The sequence below is a fragment of the Glandiceps talaboti genome, chromosome 14 (assembly GCF_964340395.1).
Source record: "Glandiceps talaboti chromosome 14, keGlaTala1.1, whole genome shotgun sequence".
Lineage (NCBI taxonomy): Eukaryota > Metazoa > Hemichordata > Enteropneusta > Spengelidae > Glandiceps > Glandiceps talaboti.
This window is the reverse complement of record NC_135562.1, coordinates 16,855,422-16,872,880: the sequence shown is the minus strand read 5'-3', so window position 1 is coordinate 16,872,880 and position 17,459 is coordinate 16,855,422. Positions and strand designations below refer to the sequence as shown.

The following is a 17,459-nucleotide window of genomic DNA, read 5'->3' as shown; positions in this document are numbered from 1 at the left end:
GTATTTCAGTCATGGTATAGAAACATTTTGGTCATGGTAGAGTAACATTTTAGTTATGGTACACTGTCTTAACTTTTAATGACCATGAATCATACTTTGTTACACACTTTTTTAGTTTGTATAGCATAGAACAGTTAGGTGTTATTCATTTTATCATAGAATACTAGTTGTCAGAGGAAGTGATAGTCTAGTTCCTATACAGTATCATTATGATTTACACCTCCACTTAAAGTCGTTACTCTAGAAGTCCTGAGATGCATCCGATGCAATTTAAAATTCATCCATAATCCCTCACACAGTCATTAACATCATGTTTTTGTTAATCAATCACAAAATTCTAACCAATAACACAGTCTCTCTTAAAAGTTAGTGTTTATCGGGGCATGTATATTATGTCCAAATATGGTATATTTGTTAGCACAGGATACACTTTTTACATCACTTTTATAACAGTTGGGGGTTACTGATTGGATGAACAACTTTTTGTGCTGATTGAGGGACTTTGACCAGACATGGTTTAGTTAGAAACCAAGTTGGCATCCGGACTAGGGAAGTGAAAGTCTACACAACTTATTCTTACCAATGTAATGATGTACTGTTCATAATAGGATGAAAACAAATTGGATCTTTTTTGATGTTTTGAGCAAAGTTTTATTGAGAACTGATTAACAGTTCAAGTGAGTTTGCTTTTTGACTGAATTCCTCAAATTCTGTATTATTCTTTTGATAACTGTTTAAAACAATGTTCAAGTGTAACAGATGTCAATAAATGCAAAAAAGGAATTTTGTCTGTATATTATAATTTTTTCTACACGATTAAATTACATTAACGTAATCTCAACACAATTGACAGGAATAAGACAAAGGATACACCATATTAAGCTATTAAAATGTCCAGATATCAGGGAAAAACACTGGTAAAAAGTTACACACACACAAAGGTAAAGTATACAAAATGCCTACATGTAGTATTATGATAAAAAGACCTAAAGAGGTAAGTTTTTGAATCACTTTTTTATAAAACTGTTGAATGAAGAAGCAGCTCAGTTCTGTAAGTGCAAGGCATTCCATAGACAAGGGGCACAGATTGAAAAAGTATGAATATCATAATAAAAAGTATTGCCAATAATATTAAGTTTGGTATTAAACACGTATTTACTGTTCAAAGAAAATTAACATCTATTTCTTGCATAACACTTCAGTTATAGAGGTATTTGTTCTACTTCGAGTTGAAAATGGAAATCAAGTGACTTTATACTTGTAGATCAAGTATCTTCTATCCCAATTACACAACCATTGTCCGACCCAAATAACCTACATCAGATGTCACACACAGTGTACACATAAACTAGATATAATTGGCATACCTTATACACAAGCCACTGGAATTCACCACACAGATGGAGCATGTTTACAACTGATATTTGAAACCATGAAGGAACCATTCAATGTTTCAGATATTCCACAAACTTATATATGACAGAGTCATATTGCATTCTATGCAGTGATAATGATCACTGTAACATAAAGCTAACTACGTATAGCTTGCATCCATACATAACTATACACACTTTCTGTTTTTGTAAACGTTTGTTTTTGTTGATGATAGTGATAACTAACTATACATGTACACTCAAAAGCATCAATGCTCTTTACAATAGTCAAATCATGTTTTTGCTTTGCCTTTTTGTTTATCGTTGAGTTTGTCTTTAATTTGATATACAATTGAGTCCTAATCCTAATCCTAATCCCAATCCCCCCCCCTCGTAATTACTGAAGACTCCCTAAAACATGAATATAGTCTATAGAATTTACACTTTTCTTTGATTCACTTCTGAGCCAAGAAATCAATAAAACGAAGACAAGTACTTGATGAGTCAAAGGATTACATAAAATAGTGTGAGAATAGGAATACATGAAAACATGTTGTCAACTGTAATTGCTATCATGGAGCTTTCTGTTGTAATTGTTCCCAAATGCATCAACCATCAAAACCTTCACATTTCGTTGTAATCATGTGTTTATGAAAGTGTACCCTGGGTATATAGATAGAATCTGTCTGTACTCCCGGTAGAGAGGTCTATGAAAGTATGCATCACTGCCTCTATATGATTTGCATAAATAAAGTTTAGCTTCCTCCTGATTGGTCAATAGCAACATTTTATGTCATGTACACAATACTTTCATACAGCAAACAGTTGGGGGGGGGGGGGTTATTTGACAGAAAGTGTATTTCAATCTCTTTATTGAGGATGACATCATGAATCACACAATTTCACAGTTTTTCTAATATCAGCCATTATAACTTAGCACATTTGTATAAAGTTTATCCCTCTCCTCATTGGTTTAAATAAATTTTTTTAACAATCCAACTGGAATGTATTTCGAAACTGTGTTTTAATATTGACTTAATCAAAGTATCATACACCCTGAACAATACTAAATGAACTATTGCTAAATGTATTCGTGTAGCTGTACACATGATATGGAATAATAAATCAAATCAAATTGATTTTTGTGTCCGCACCCAAATTCAGCACCCAAAATGCAATCACAATATCAACTTAAAATACTACTATACAAGTGAAATATAAAATAGATCTCTAATTGACAGGTACAGTGTCTAATTATTGGTATTTCAACAATTTTCATTGAATTAGATGTTGGATGTTTAATAAAAAAAATAATACCCCACTTTCCGCTAGAGTAGGTTTAAAGTTAATTTGTATAAAAGAAGGTGAAATGTTTAGTACTCTGCGTTATCTTGTTTTGAGCTATGGAATGTATTAAGTCTTCTTCCATGGATGCAAATTTAGTAAAATGGGAGGCTAAAAATACATTCCTATTTGAAAATTATCTTTACAGAAAATGTTTACATGTACACAGAGGACAAGGAGATTGAAAGTGTTATGGCATGTTGATGTGTTTTCGATTCACTTTTGGAAATCGGGTCTAAAATATAAAGCTTTTAGAAGGAAAAAGAGACTACAATGAATTTTCAATTGGTATTCCGATCACAGAATAATACAGTTTGTTAAGTAAAAAGATACTACACAGCGTACTTATTGCTACTCACATGTCAAATCAATCAGCATCATCTCAGATAACGGAAACATTCCTGCACTAAAATAAGAAACAGGTCTGTCTAAAAGCTAAGTAAATATAGATGGAAATAGTCAACTTGGATAATGTCCAATAGTTTATTGTGTAAGCAAACACACGGAAGATTTTTTCGAAATTCCAGACGGAATGTATCTGTATAAACATACTGACAGAGATAATCTAATACACAGTGTGTTGTTTAATGACTTGATGACATGTAGATGTCTAATTAGGAATGATCAAGTAGTGAATTTAAGTGAATAAAGTAGTAGCTTACGCTAAACAAATAGTTCCTTTTGAAAGATTTACGTGGGCAGGATGGCGCTTTGACAAGTAACAATAAATTTTACAGTGTTGAGTGTTCCAACGAAGAGTTGAGGTATCTTGAGATTAAACTGAGCCAGGAAATGTAGGACAAATTGCCTAGCTTTATGTACCTTTAATTTAAATGTACCGTTAATGTCAATGGCAACCCCAGCAACATCTGAGGACTGAATGCAGGTCTTTGCTATTTATACCATGCACAAACAACTTATCTTTGAACAGAAAATATTGATTATATACCCTGGTCATTCTCTGCCATGAGAACCTGAGTGTATGTCACTCTTTCCGCAGTGCACACTGTAAGTCAAGAAGTTAACTATTTTTGAATAACAATAATCTTTTTTCGTTCCTATATTTTTCGTAATTTTTCATAAATTATGCTTGACATAGGATAATTATGATTCCCATCGAACTAGCGCGTCTAAAATGAGCAATAATGCACAGTTGGCACGCGTCCAAATTTTGATGTTGACTGTTCGTCAACGAATGTTGTAGTCCATGCAGGGATGGCAAATGAAACCAGAAAACGTTGCGTCTTATCTTGTTTCTGATATTTTCAATATACTGGTGTAATATAATAGTGATAAACCACCCCTGGGAATGGTATACCACTCGGTTTTGACCAGTGAACTCAATATATGCACTCGCTATCGCTCGTGCATATATTTCATTCACTGGTCAAAACCTCTTGGTATACCATCCCCAGGGGGTGGTTTATTACTTAAATAATATCTAACTATACCCCATACAGCAACTCAACATTGTGATTAATTGCCAGGAACAGACCTTAAATTCAGGCAACAGTTGTATCTTTTGGCATCTTCTAATAATTAAGCAAGCATCTTTGCATATTAAGATTTGGGAACCCAGGTAACAGAAAGGAGGGGGGGGGGGTTTCTGGTAAAACTGTCATAGTTCTCCATACAGTGTACAGTTGAGAAAAGTAGATTCTACCAACATCTACTTGACCGCCCTTAGCAAACACACTGTTCCTATATTTGTATGTAGTACATGTAATAAATAACATAAAAAATAATATATATATATAACTTATAAGTACACACACATCCTAAATATAAGTACACATACACTAAATATAAGTACATACACACTAAAACCATATTCTCTGAAATTTAAGAACTAATAAGTAAAATAAATAAAGAATCTAGTAACATAAAAAGTCTGATGAAATTACATAGCAAAGTCGGCACGATGTCTTATTAGTTTCCAACTCAGCCTGTGGTCTTATTTATAAGATTTATTACAGACACTGGTAAGAAATACTACAAATTTAGTAGATGGAATTTGTTAACATCATGCAAAACCTATATCAATTACACTGCTGTGCTGTTAAAATTATGGTACATCATGACCTCTGAACTTTGTGGACGCTAATGGGAATTCTTCACCTAAGCTAAGTAGACATGTTGAGATGTGCTTGAGTATTTGACAAATCCATCTGTGTATAAACAGAATTAGTCGGGATTCACAATTTATGCTGTTAGATTGACTTACATGGTGTACAGGATAAAAATACTCATCACATTGATATGTTTTGTACTGTACTCATTTACTGTGTAATGTAATCTATTTAGCAAGGAAAATTGCCATGACAACAGAAATTGTCAAATTCTACTAAAATTAAAGGGGCACAAGCAAGCGTTTATAAGTGTCCGGGAAAGATTTATGCTACGTATTTAAATGTCATTCATAGTTTTCTATTTTCTGAAGTAAACATAACTATCACTTGCAATTGACTGAACTCAAACCTGGTATTAAGATATAACATAAGAATGATCTGATGACATAATTTTTGGTACATACCAAAAAATATCGAGGAATCCTCACTAGGAAATCAACTGTTCTAACAAAACTAGAAGGCAATGGTAATGTCATAGAAGACATGATAGTTTTATCAAGGTTTTATGTAAGTATTTTCACTTCATGATAAAGATTTACAAACTCAGCTTTGTGCGACTTTAACTAATTAGCAAGATATTAAGCCGTGTATGTCAGCCAAATTGTGATACATTACATACTATAGAATTGGATTTAATATAATTAGTATCTTTTACATTTAATTCTTAATACATAGTCATTAGGTATACGTATGAATATGAGTGTCTCACTGGAGAGAACAGCGCTCGATGCAAATATTAGTAGCAGGGCATTATAGACTTAATTCAAAAGAATAAGGATGTAATAAGACGTTACTCAGAGGTTCACGCTTCAAGCGATCGTCTGATGATCGCTCGAAGCGTGAAACTCTCAGTAACGTCTTATTACATCCTTATTCTTTTGAATTAAGTCTAGTCATTAGGTATATTAAGAAAGAATGCCTGTCGGGGATCAATTTCTTTGAAACCAAATTAGCTTGAATAACTAAAGGCTAATATGACAAATTCACCCTTGAAATGATAAAAGAGATTTCAAATTGTCAGAGTTCATATCTTGTTTTGAAGCCAACAAAAAACTTTTGTTTTATCTTTCAAGATCTATCATCTGTTTCTGGCAGTTATTTTCAGTGGATTCTAAAATTGCTTAATTTTGATACCAATTTGGTCTCTATACTTAAACTTTGCAAGCTTGTCAATCATGACTTCATTTCTTGTTTTTATCCGAGAATGGATTGGAGTAATTGTATTTGAACAAAGTAACAGAAAATGGTTAAGACTGTTATTTTATAGGTACTTTATGGAGGGTAAAATACTATCTAGAGTCAGAAAAGAACATAGAGTAGGAATGTGAAAAAATGTTCCAAGTTGCGTCATTTTTAAGTGAATTTATTTGCGCTAATGTAAGGAATGCTTTTCATAGCAATATATATGCACATAATTTTTAACATTCTGGAAAAAATATGTACCTAATATTTTGTCAGTAAACTATTTATTTTGCAATTTTGAAATATCAAGGCCATGCAAATCAACACATTGTATCTGTATAGTATGGGCTGGAAGCCTGAATCAAACAATAGATAAATAAATAAATATCAAGTAAAATAAGTATAGTTCACATCTCAAACACATGGTGGACAACAAATGCTTTCATTATTCAAGTAGAACACTAACAGGATATCATCATTATAAGAATGCATATATAAGATAACATAAATATAACTCCCACAACATATGGCTTAGAGGAGCACAGGCCGGATCTGAACATTTTTTTTTTCCATTTTTGTTCCATATGAAAAATTCCACGTTAGTGTATCTATATACTGAACGATGTCTGATCATCACTAGTAGCTATGAGATTTGTAGTATAACAGTTAGACAAACCGAGTAAGTGATTCGATGATGAGGTACTTTTTCTGTGCAACCGAATACAACTGACTTCATGATAGTACAATAAATACACTTTTTAAATTATGCTGCACTGATATTCTGTACTCTTGTCACAGGAAAGATCAACATCAATATGATACAAGATGGGGTTTATCTATTAAAGTATTTAGAATTTAGATAAAAATAGTGTCTCACATTTGCCCATATACCTGCGTAAGTGGCTAATTTATAATTATCTGGGTTCAAAATTAACAGTAGTCTAGAGTATTTTGACTATTAAAACCACATTCGTAATGTGATGTCTGTTAGATGAATATTTTTTCTTGGTTAACGACAAGATATGCCCACAATTAGCATTTTCATAATTTACCTTTACCCTGAGCAATGTTTGATAATAATCACTAAATATCTCCATTGCGACAAGCTAGTTCAGTAGGAGTACGACTATAGGCAGTTTACAGAATCAATCACTGCATAGCAAAAAGCAAATGTTCTCAGTATCATACTGAAGCAATATGCTTACAGCATGCAAGGTCAAGAAGGTCATCTAAGGTCAAGAGGTCAACTCCCTGATGTCATACAGTAGCAATAGACCTGAAGACAGCCTATGCATTTTAACTCATTTATCAGCCTTAAAGGCATGCATAACATGTCTTCACAATATCAAATCCAATCATAGCTTGACATGGTTTTTTCTTGTCCAACTGTAAAAGCAATTTTCCAGCCCTGAGTAAAATGTTAAGTCTACCATAATTTTGCACATTTTGAGACACTTCCTTTCTGCTCAAAATCATACATTTTCAGGATTTACCGTTGTTTACGTGTCATATAAAGTATCTGAAGTATATGTTCTTGAATGCAAATTAGACAATTGCATAGTAAAGGATACAGGCATTCTGCACACTCATATATATTGTCAGGATTTACCACAGTTTATGTGTCATATATACTAATAGTATCTGAAGTATATGTTCTGAATGCAAATTTAGATAATTACATGTTAAGAACTGAAACAGCCATTCTGCTCAAACTCACACATTTTGAGGATTTACTGCTGGTTAGCAATGATATTTATGACTAATGTTTGTACTTTTTTCACGTCATTTACACAGTTTAAATTGATGTACACCCTACATGTATGCACACATATACAGGTTTCATGAAGTGATTGCATTCGTACATACAAGCGAGATAAATTTAATAACTAATTAACTGGATTATGTAATTTAAAATATATTTGTATACATGTACTTTAGTAAACGTTTATAATATAATTGTTATAAATACATTGTCAATATCACTTTTCAGACATTCATACATTTGTGCACATTCAGCCTTGTTTGTATGCCTTTGAATGCTAATTTGATAATTTGCATATCATTATAGAACCGTACAAAACTTTAGTAACTTTATCACTTAAGTTTCTTGCATATAAATTAGATAATTTGCATAATGAAAATTGTAGATATAACTATTATGACTATTAGTTGTAATATCTAATTTGACAAATTTAATTTAATTTGTCTTAATTAGCAGCAGAGGCATAGTTATGGTATTCTTTCTTAAATGCTAATGAGAACATTTGCATACTGAATTATGGCAGGTATGTATATATGCATAACATGATTATCTTAATTGAAATATCCACATCCCATTTTGTATTTCAATTACCAGTGAATGTATCATATTTTCTTGTATGCTAATTAGACAGTATATGCCAGTCCTTGAAGCAGGAATGCAAGTGTGGCGTATTGGGGCATTTGCTAAAGTACTTGTAGTGTTCTCTGCAGCTATACTTTAACGAGTGATGGGAGTGAAAGTGCAGCAGAAAAGCCTGCAAGCACGAGTGCAAAATACCCCTGAGTATACCACTCTGCTGGAACTTATGGAAAAGGGATCTGCAGTTATACGTTTAACCTGCACACCAAATTTTGGTAAAAAAGGGTATTGTGTGATCGCACACTTTCATGTACACCGAATGTTTGTGCCCTCATTTGCATATAATTTGCATGCAGGTACATAATAATGTTTTCGGTATTGAACTGCAATGCATATACCACTAATATGCATGCATATAGTGCAAGTAATCTCCGGTCCATATGTAATAATTTGCATTATAGACATGTGTATTATTTGAAATATCTACAAACTAATATTTATAAATTTTGTGTTGTGTTATTTATTTTGAATAATTGATGACCACATTAAAAAGAAGTTCCTGCAACCAAAACTTTATAGACTGCACAAAATACATGTAAATAGGACCTTTCTCAATGGGTAAGATAAAAACAAGATTCCAATATTAAACTGCAATCTCATCAGGATTGTCAGGGGTGTACTGCAATCAGCATGTACATGTATGTCTTGGAAGTGATATTATGCGAGCTTGAGGGAAACAGCTAGAATTCTGAAATCAGCATTCTGGTTTAAATTGGACTTCTTTTGGTGAATACAGCTTTCTTCAACCTGCATCTTTACAGTTGATCTTCTTTATCTTTATTTTGACAATCTTCACGTAACACTTCTGTGTCTCTAAAGCTCACTTCATGTGTTCCATCTTCTAAGTAACATGCCAATAGCCCATTGTACTTCACACAATGTGATGCTGGTGAGACGACAACAGGTTTGGAATTTGGATACGCATCCAGGGAATTTTTTTTACACTGGCTAGGAATCGAATGCAAATCCAGAGTACATGAACATTTATCCTTGCACGAATCCAATAGGTTGTTAATCTCCTGCTGTACAAAATGTATGTTCTTTTATTTCTTATAGTGAAAGCTAAAACATTATTCAGAAACCTTTCACAGAATTCTATTGAAAAACTGCGTAATTTCCGTCCTTTTGGTTTACTTAACAAAAGAATTAACCATTATTGTAACATCGTCTGTGATTCTGTAAATAGATTTACATCTTGTGCAAACTTTTAGGAATTAACACTTAGAGTCAACGTCTTTTAATACCATCAAAGTCCATTTTTATAATAAATTTTGTCTATAGGTAGACTTTTAATAGTACCTAACCTTCATTTCATAAGGGTACATAGTCTCCAGTTATAGAGTCAATGGACCCTTTATATTTGATTTTGGTTATTAACTGTCGGCTAATTATTTCTTTGAATTTGAGGAGATAGGAAAATTTGACTAATTAGGCAACTGATGACGTTAACAAAAATGAGAGTACTGAGGGCTTTTCTCATCAATTGCAAATGTGAAATTTCCTTTGAGATTGCAATCATAGAAGATAGAAGTAGTGAGGCATAACCCTGAGGCCAGAAATCTTTTGGTAACTACCGACATTACCAATTTTATAGTACTTCATTTTCTACTTTTGGCTTATAGTAGATTACGCCATCTACTCAGAGTTCCTCAATTTCTATACAAATGACAGTACTTTTCTAATCAATGACGGATATATGTATTAAGTTGTCAATTTGAACGAGTCATTTAGTTTTGAATGACTGCACTTTATAGAAGTTGTAATCTGCGAAAAACTTCAGTCGCTATACTTCAGTCTGTCAGCAGCACATTAGGGTGTGATATAACAGTAACAGCATTGTGTATCAGGCTGTGGAGGCAAAGATTTGAAAATATTGCATTTTTGGCCATTGATGGCCTGAGAGAAATATAAAAATAAAAAGTTTCAGTACCTGCAATATTTAGCATTTTACCTCATCATGCCAGAGTGTCAAAGTAGAATAACGCTGAGTTGCACCTAGCCTAGTTTCCTGTATGCATTACGATCACTATGATCATCTCCACCGTATAGCCAAACTGATTACTCTAGCACAAGATTATGTGCTCAATGCCCCCAACAGCGATAATTTAATGGTAATGAAGCACATATATAAATGCAGTACTAATTGAATATAAATGAGCAATTGTCTGAATGAAGTGACCCAATACAACTGCCTGTCAGTTTGTAATGGATTACTACTGACATGCACAGTTCATCATTGTCCCAGCAGGTGGTTTTAGCCAGATTTTTGGTGAAATTTGTCACTTTGACTATACGTGGAAAGGATAGTGATTGTAGTAAACATCAACAGGTATAGAACTAGACTAATGTGCACCTAGTAGCAATGCATATTGAGTGATTAGAGTGAAATTCATGGTGTTAATAATAATAATGTTGTTAATCCCCCCACCCCACCACTTTCCCACATGTACACTGTATATAAAAGTGTTTTTTTATTACTACTGGTAAGGACCAATAATAGCACAACTGCCATTTATACATCATCAACTCCCAGGGGTTCATACAATCTATTATGGTCAGCAATAGCGCATACATGTAGGTTTAACAGCATTCACATTACAACTCATATCCTAACAGGTCTCCAGTTATACAGCTGAGTTGATGGGGGCACAGTTGTTGTTCAAATCTTGCCAGAGGACTTTAGCCATTCAGAAATAGAAGCAAGGCTGGTATACTCATGACCTTGCTTCTGTATAAACGTAGAACACTATGAGTAACTTTCAAATACACTCGCTCAAAAACGAATAGACTCAACTTGTTCCCCTTTATTAACAAGTATTCCACATCACTTTATTGGCAGCATTAACAGCACTTCAGAAGAATTTAAAAGTCTCTGCAAAGTTTTTATTTAAAGACTTCTTCTCGAAAAAAGTTTTTGTTTAATCTAAAAGGGGCTTTTAGTCTGACAGACTCTCAAAAAAGCACTGGGAATGAAGAAATCCATGAGAAATAATCTGACAATCACAACTATACAACAAGATGACCCCTTTTACAACTGAATACACATGCTCTAAAAAGTATACATGCTTGACGTATTTATTTGACTTTCCATTTTTTCCTGATCTATGCCGCTAATAGTTCTCTCGATGAAAGAAGACAAAATCATGAGAGTTCTATTTTTGATTTCTTTTTCATTTTCTGATTTATCTATTGATCATTGTCTGTCATTTTAAAAAGTTAATATACAAAGGAATTTCTACAGTGAGCACGGCACTTAAGGCATTAATAGTTTTCTATACTTATCATTCTATTTTGTCAAAGTTTGCATTCTATATGATTAAATCGAATTTGATCATTGTAACTTTCTAAAGCACACCTATAAATTAAATTGGCGTAAGCTTTTTACTTAATTAAAGTGAAAATAATTAACAAAAAAAAACTTAATTCTAGTATAATATTAATGATGATGCATGCTCTCTATGACATTACTATTTGTGTTCTGGCATGATTAGAACTGTTGATTGCATAGTAGGGACTTCCTGTACAATTGTTGTCATCAGATTGTTCGTAATCTATATTCTAATACCTGGTTTGAGTTCAGTCAGTTGCAAGTGATGGTTAAGTATACATCAGCAAGTAGAATACTGAGTACTTTCAATATGCAGAAAAAAGTACACCTAAAAAACATATCAACTCAGCCTGTACCCCTCTTATAAAATATGTGAGGTAAACTATGAGTCAAATGATTTTTATGTGGCACCAGCTGCGTTTATAAGGTTTCTAAACCTCTGTTGGGTTCGAATGTGCCTCTGAGACAAATTTTCCGAAAAATCTAAATTCTTCAAATCTTTCCAAACTTTGCTAATAGGAAAGCTTGTTCCTGTTCCTTTTCAATTAACAAAAGAACTTTGATGTAACCATCTTATTTGCAAGGAAATTGCCAATCCTTTATTTCCTTATCAGTTAACGCTATTCGGCAGCCATATTGGATTCTTTCATCACTAAACTTTGATAATGTATTTTATGTATTTACATCTTAAGAAATTCATGTTCATTGATGTTAATTCACACGGCGATTTCACACTTCACTTATATTTTAATAAATGATGCATGAATTTTCTGGATGAATTAATTCATTTGTTTTTTATGGCATTTAATTATTCATGAAGAGTCTGTATGAATGGACTAATGGTGGTTGTTAAACGTGCTCAGTACATCGCATGATATAGTCTACATGTTTTATGTACTCTACATTTTCTTTTTCATTACTACATGTACAGTTTACTAAAGTAGCCATATCGATGACGATTGGGTACTTATTTTGGATTTTTTAATTTATAAAACTATTTTATCATGGTTTTCTGCTTGAAAAATCAATGTGAAACAACATATACCACGTCCTTGTTTGTAGCTCAATAAATTGCAAAAGATTAATAAATGTGTAAAATCTTTAGTACTGTATATGTACAATAGCAAACGTTTTGCCTGTTTTTTTACTCTTTGCACAATGTATTGAGTTACAAAGCTAAGGCAGACTTTGTCCATGTTGTTTCACATTGAGTTTTCAAGTAGAAAGCCATGATTAAAATTGTTTTATAAATCCAAAATCCAAAATAAGTACCCAATCCTCAGCCATATGGCCACTTGTACAAGAACAATATATTACTTCCATGAAATTATGAACTGAACATAATTGTTTTCTCATAGCTCTTATGTACTTCTTTCAAAATTATATTAACAACTACGTTTCAATATGAACAAATTGTACACCTGGAGGACAATGGACCCAATGTTAAAACTTTCACTTAATTTGCTATTTTTTTTGTTCAAAATTCAAACCCACTTCAGTTAAACTAGACAAAATAATCCAGAGTTACTGTACAATTGATATAAAATGAAGTCAAAATCATACATCCAAATTATATTATCTAGGAATCCAAGATGGCCACATAATACAGTGTTAAGTATATGAAGAAAATAAGCGATTATTGAGTTCTTTGAAAACAAGACAATAAAACCACAAATGCCTGTTTATTATTTCTTGAGAACTATAGACACAACAAGCTTTGATTTCCAGGGAAAGTGGTCCTCACATTCTATTTATGCATAATATGCAAATTAGGTGTCTAGCACAACATATGGAGTTGTGACTGTGAGAAAATCCGATAAATCACACAGTATGAGAACAGGCAGCAGCTACTTTGTGAACACAGCTTGAGTGCTGACAATGCAGACCTAGTGAGAGGTACGTGAGGCAATTAATTATCTTAAATATCACATTTAAACCTGTGATATGTAATGACTCTTGAGAAAGTGAAAGGACAGGCATAATCAGTTGTTTTGATCACATAACAAATGTATGAACCTAACCAGTTGAGTGACAAGACTGGTGAGTTGTTTTGGGTCACATGACAAACAACCTACCCTATCAAGTTGAGTAACAGAATGATCAGTTGCTTTGGGTCACATGACAAATATGTGACTGTATCAGGTTAAGTGACATGACTGCAGTTGTTTTGGTACCATTACAAACGTGACCGTAGAGAACTGAGTTACATGAATGATCAATTTTTTGGGGTAGGATGAAAACATGTAACCCTATTACACTGAGTGACAAGACTGGTTAGTTGTGTAGGTCACATGACAAACACCTGACTCTATCAAGTTTAGTTGTGTGATGACTGATCCGTTGTTTGGATCCCATGACAAAAATATGACTGTAGATAATTGCATACAATCAGTTGTTTGGGTCACATGAATAACATGTGACTAGAGAGTTGAGTCACAAGACTTGATATACATGTAGTTCGTTGGTCACAAGGAAACCATGTGATTTGCATACATGATGAATCATGTGACTATTAAGATCCATCAGTTGCTGGCATCACAAGAAAGCTTATAAGCCATGATGCGTGTAACCCTTGTGATCAATATGCAAATATTTTCCATTCAAACTTAAGTGTCCATGATCATGATAAGACATTTTAACTAGAGAAGTAATCATACGGAAAAATTCAATTAAATGGGGAAATGTTAAACTTAATTTTGGGTTTATGGCATAGTCATATAATCATGGTTAATGCCAGGGGGATGACTTCCTTCAATTGCATGGGCTGCAATCTAAACACTGACATCCTGCCATGCCTAATACTAACTAACATCGCCATTCAGCCTTTCACTGCTAATGTCAAGCTACCAAGCTACATCCCTCTGACTAACATTTTCCTGCCCACACTTCCCTGCTTACACACCTTGCATGTACCACACTAACGCCTATATATAATACTCCACTAACGCATAATGCTCTAATCTAACACATACCACAGACTACCACCAAACAGGTACCATACATCCCATCATCAGGAGACCTGCCCAGAGCACACTCCATGACATGGTTGTTTGCTATGGAGATGCTACCAACGTCAGACGTACAGAAAGACAGAACTGAATACAAGAATGACCTAATGTTATCCAGAAACACAGTAAACATGGGGCTCGTAGCGTTTGTAACCAGGCATGAAGGTTTTGAACCAAGGCAGTGTGAGACTTAAACACAGACCCTGAACCATCCAATGCTTCCACCCTGTTTGCAGTACATGTCCCCACAGGTTGCTGGCAATACTCGGGTACTATGCCTTCCATGATGTGAGGTCACTCAAACGGGCTTGTTCCCCCTTCTTTAATGGTATCATGTCTCTGAGTCATCATTTATTGGTATTAACTCAATTCCTATTTAAAATGACTATAACTCTACATTTTTATTGAACTCAATCTTGATTATCATATCATTTCACATCGAACTTGAATACGTTGAGTTTAACTCAATTCTTTTTTCTACTTGTCACAGATTACCAATCTGAGCAAAGGACCTTGTTTCTGCAAGATTAGATTATCCTGCCGTATCATCTAATAAAATATAAAAGCTGCACTTTAGTTATCAATCAAAATGTGAGGTATATACTTCTTTGCCTGGCAACATGACTTCAAGATATTATGTAAACATTAACAAACTAAGCTGCAATATATGGGCCTTGGGTAATGAGATTGAATTTAAAATAATATATATGTTCAATACTATTTCACTAAATAGACATCACAGTTCAATGTTTTATATCAATGGACCTGGTAAATATTTGTTTCTTTCCTGCTAATTCCCTTTTCACAAAGAAAACAAGTGTTCATACAAGACACAGTCCACTCAAATACTTAACTGGTACGTGACTGAATGTGACATGATTTAAACAACAAATAAATACTAAAAACTGACTGTGATACACAGGAAATGGCTCTCATCTACTGTTTGTGTTTCACAATGGCCATGTTCCTGCTGTTTCTGAGAGTGCAACTTATGAGTTTGTGAGAGTTCAAATAATTGATTATGCATGTATGCACTTCACAATGGCCTTGCTCTTGTTGTTTCTGAGAATGCACCTTATGGGTATGTGACTGTTCAAAAAATTATTATGCATGTATGTGCTCCCTACATTAATATCTATAAATAATATATTTTGAGTGGATATTCAGATGCTTAGACTCTACTATAGTCTTGTTCAATGTATGGCTATGTGTCTGTTGTTTGTGATACAGTTGTCATTAATATTCCGTTTGCACTTCCATTGAATTACAGGCAGAGTAGCATTGACGTCAGTCATCAATCAGTCTCTCGCCAATTGTCCATTCTACTGCTGATGTCTTGACTATGTCTTATCCTGATTGTAAGAAATTCCATTTATTTCCTGCTCACTCAAATAACCTGGAATCTCACCTATCAAGGAAAATTCTGTGGACAATTATTTGAATCTTAAATTAGGTGAAGTATAGGAATTCACTAAAATAGTCTTATCAACAACGTCCGTATTGTGTCTTCTAAATAATATAGTGCACAGAAAACTGATAACTGAATGCTATATATAATTTTTTAAGGAAATTTTATTTTCTAAAATTCACATAATTAGTTAAATCTAAATAGATTCCCTTATATCTAGATGTAATAGTTAAAATTAAATAAATTGCAACCTAGTTTCAGCTGCAAACCTCAGACATTCCAAAAAGAAGTGAGAATTTAGTTTAGTTCTGGGTAAATATATGGTGCCACAGTTCCTGACAAAAGGTTACTATACCATGCACAAGCCAAGTTATTGTCTTTGAACCTAAAATATGGATTACATACCCTGGTTATTCTAATGTCTATGTCACTGGTTATGCAATGCTTGCAATATGTATCACAACATTCAAAATCACAATTATTTTTCCCAATATTTTACAAATTATGCTAGAGGAGGTATAATCATATATTATCCCAATATTTTTTTTTCATTCAAATGGGAAACATTTTGGAGTCATTTCATGGATAATGATGATTTCTACAATCCAGTCTAAAATGGGAACAAAGTTTGGGAAAAAAATAGAATTCAAAGATTTACCAGTTTCATTTTAACTTATGCTAAAGAGATGTCTCACACTATTTAACAATTACTGCAAAGCATGATTTTTTTTTCATCTACAACTGTCGACATCGGACCGTGGATGAACGGAACCTGTTACAAACAGGGAAAGGAAACAACTGAATTGGATTAATAACACTTGGCACAGCTTGTTGGAAGTACAGAGACTTGTATTACACACCATGGTTTGATAAGAACAGTTGTATGGACTCTTTAATGTGTACATGAAATGCCAGGGGAACTGAAAATTTGTTTGTGAATGTGAACTATTATGTAACGTGACCATAAAACTGTTCTTATGAATGACAATGTAATGCAAGTCTCTGTACTTCCAACATGTTGTGCCAAGTGTTATTATTCAAATTCATTTGTTTACTTTCCCTGTATGTAGAAGGTTTCTTTTTTCCACAGTCTGATGTCTGAAGTTGTATAATAAGTAAATGTATGTCTCAAACAAAAATGATATTCATGGAAAATAACTTTTTTCTATTTATGTATTCATATACAACATTGAATATGTAAATTTATAGAATGGTAGGAATTTTGTATCAAGTAGTTTTGCCGAGAGACAAGGGACTGCACTTTCCTGTAAAACTAGACATCAGTC

The 17,459-nt window shown here is 33.4% G+C and overlaps 1 protein-coding gene across 1 annotated transcript in view; it reads right to left on the bottom strand.

The window, feature by feature from the left end:
* The window catches only part of LOC144445343 (H(+)/Cl(-) exchange transporter 7-like), a 163,174-nt gene that overhangs the window by 56,764 nt on the left and 88,951 nt on the right, over positions 1-17,459 (bottom strand). The window lies entirely within an intron of this gene.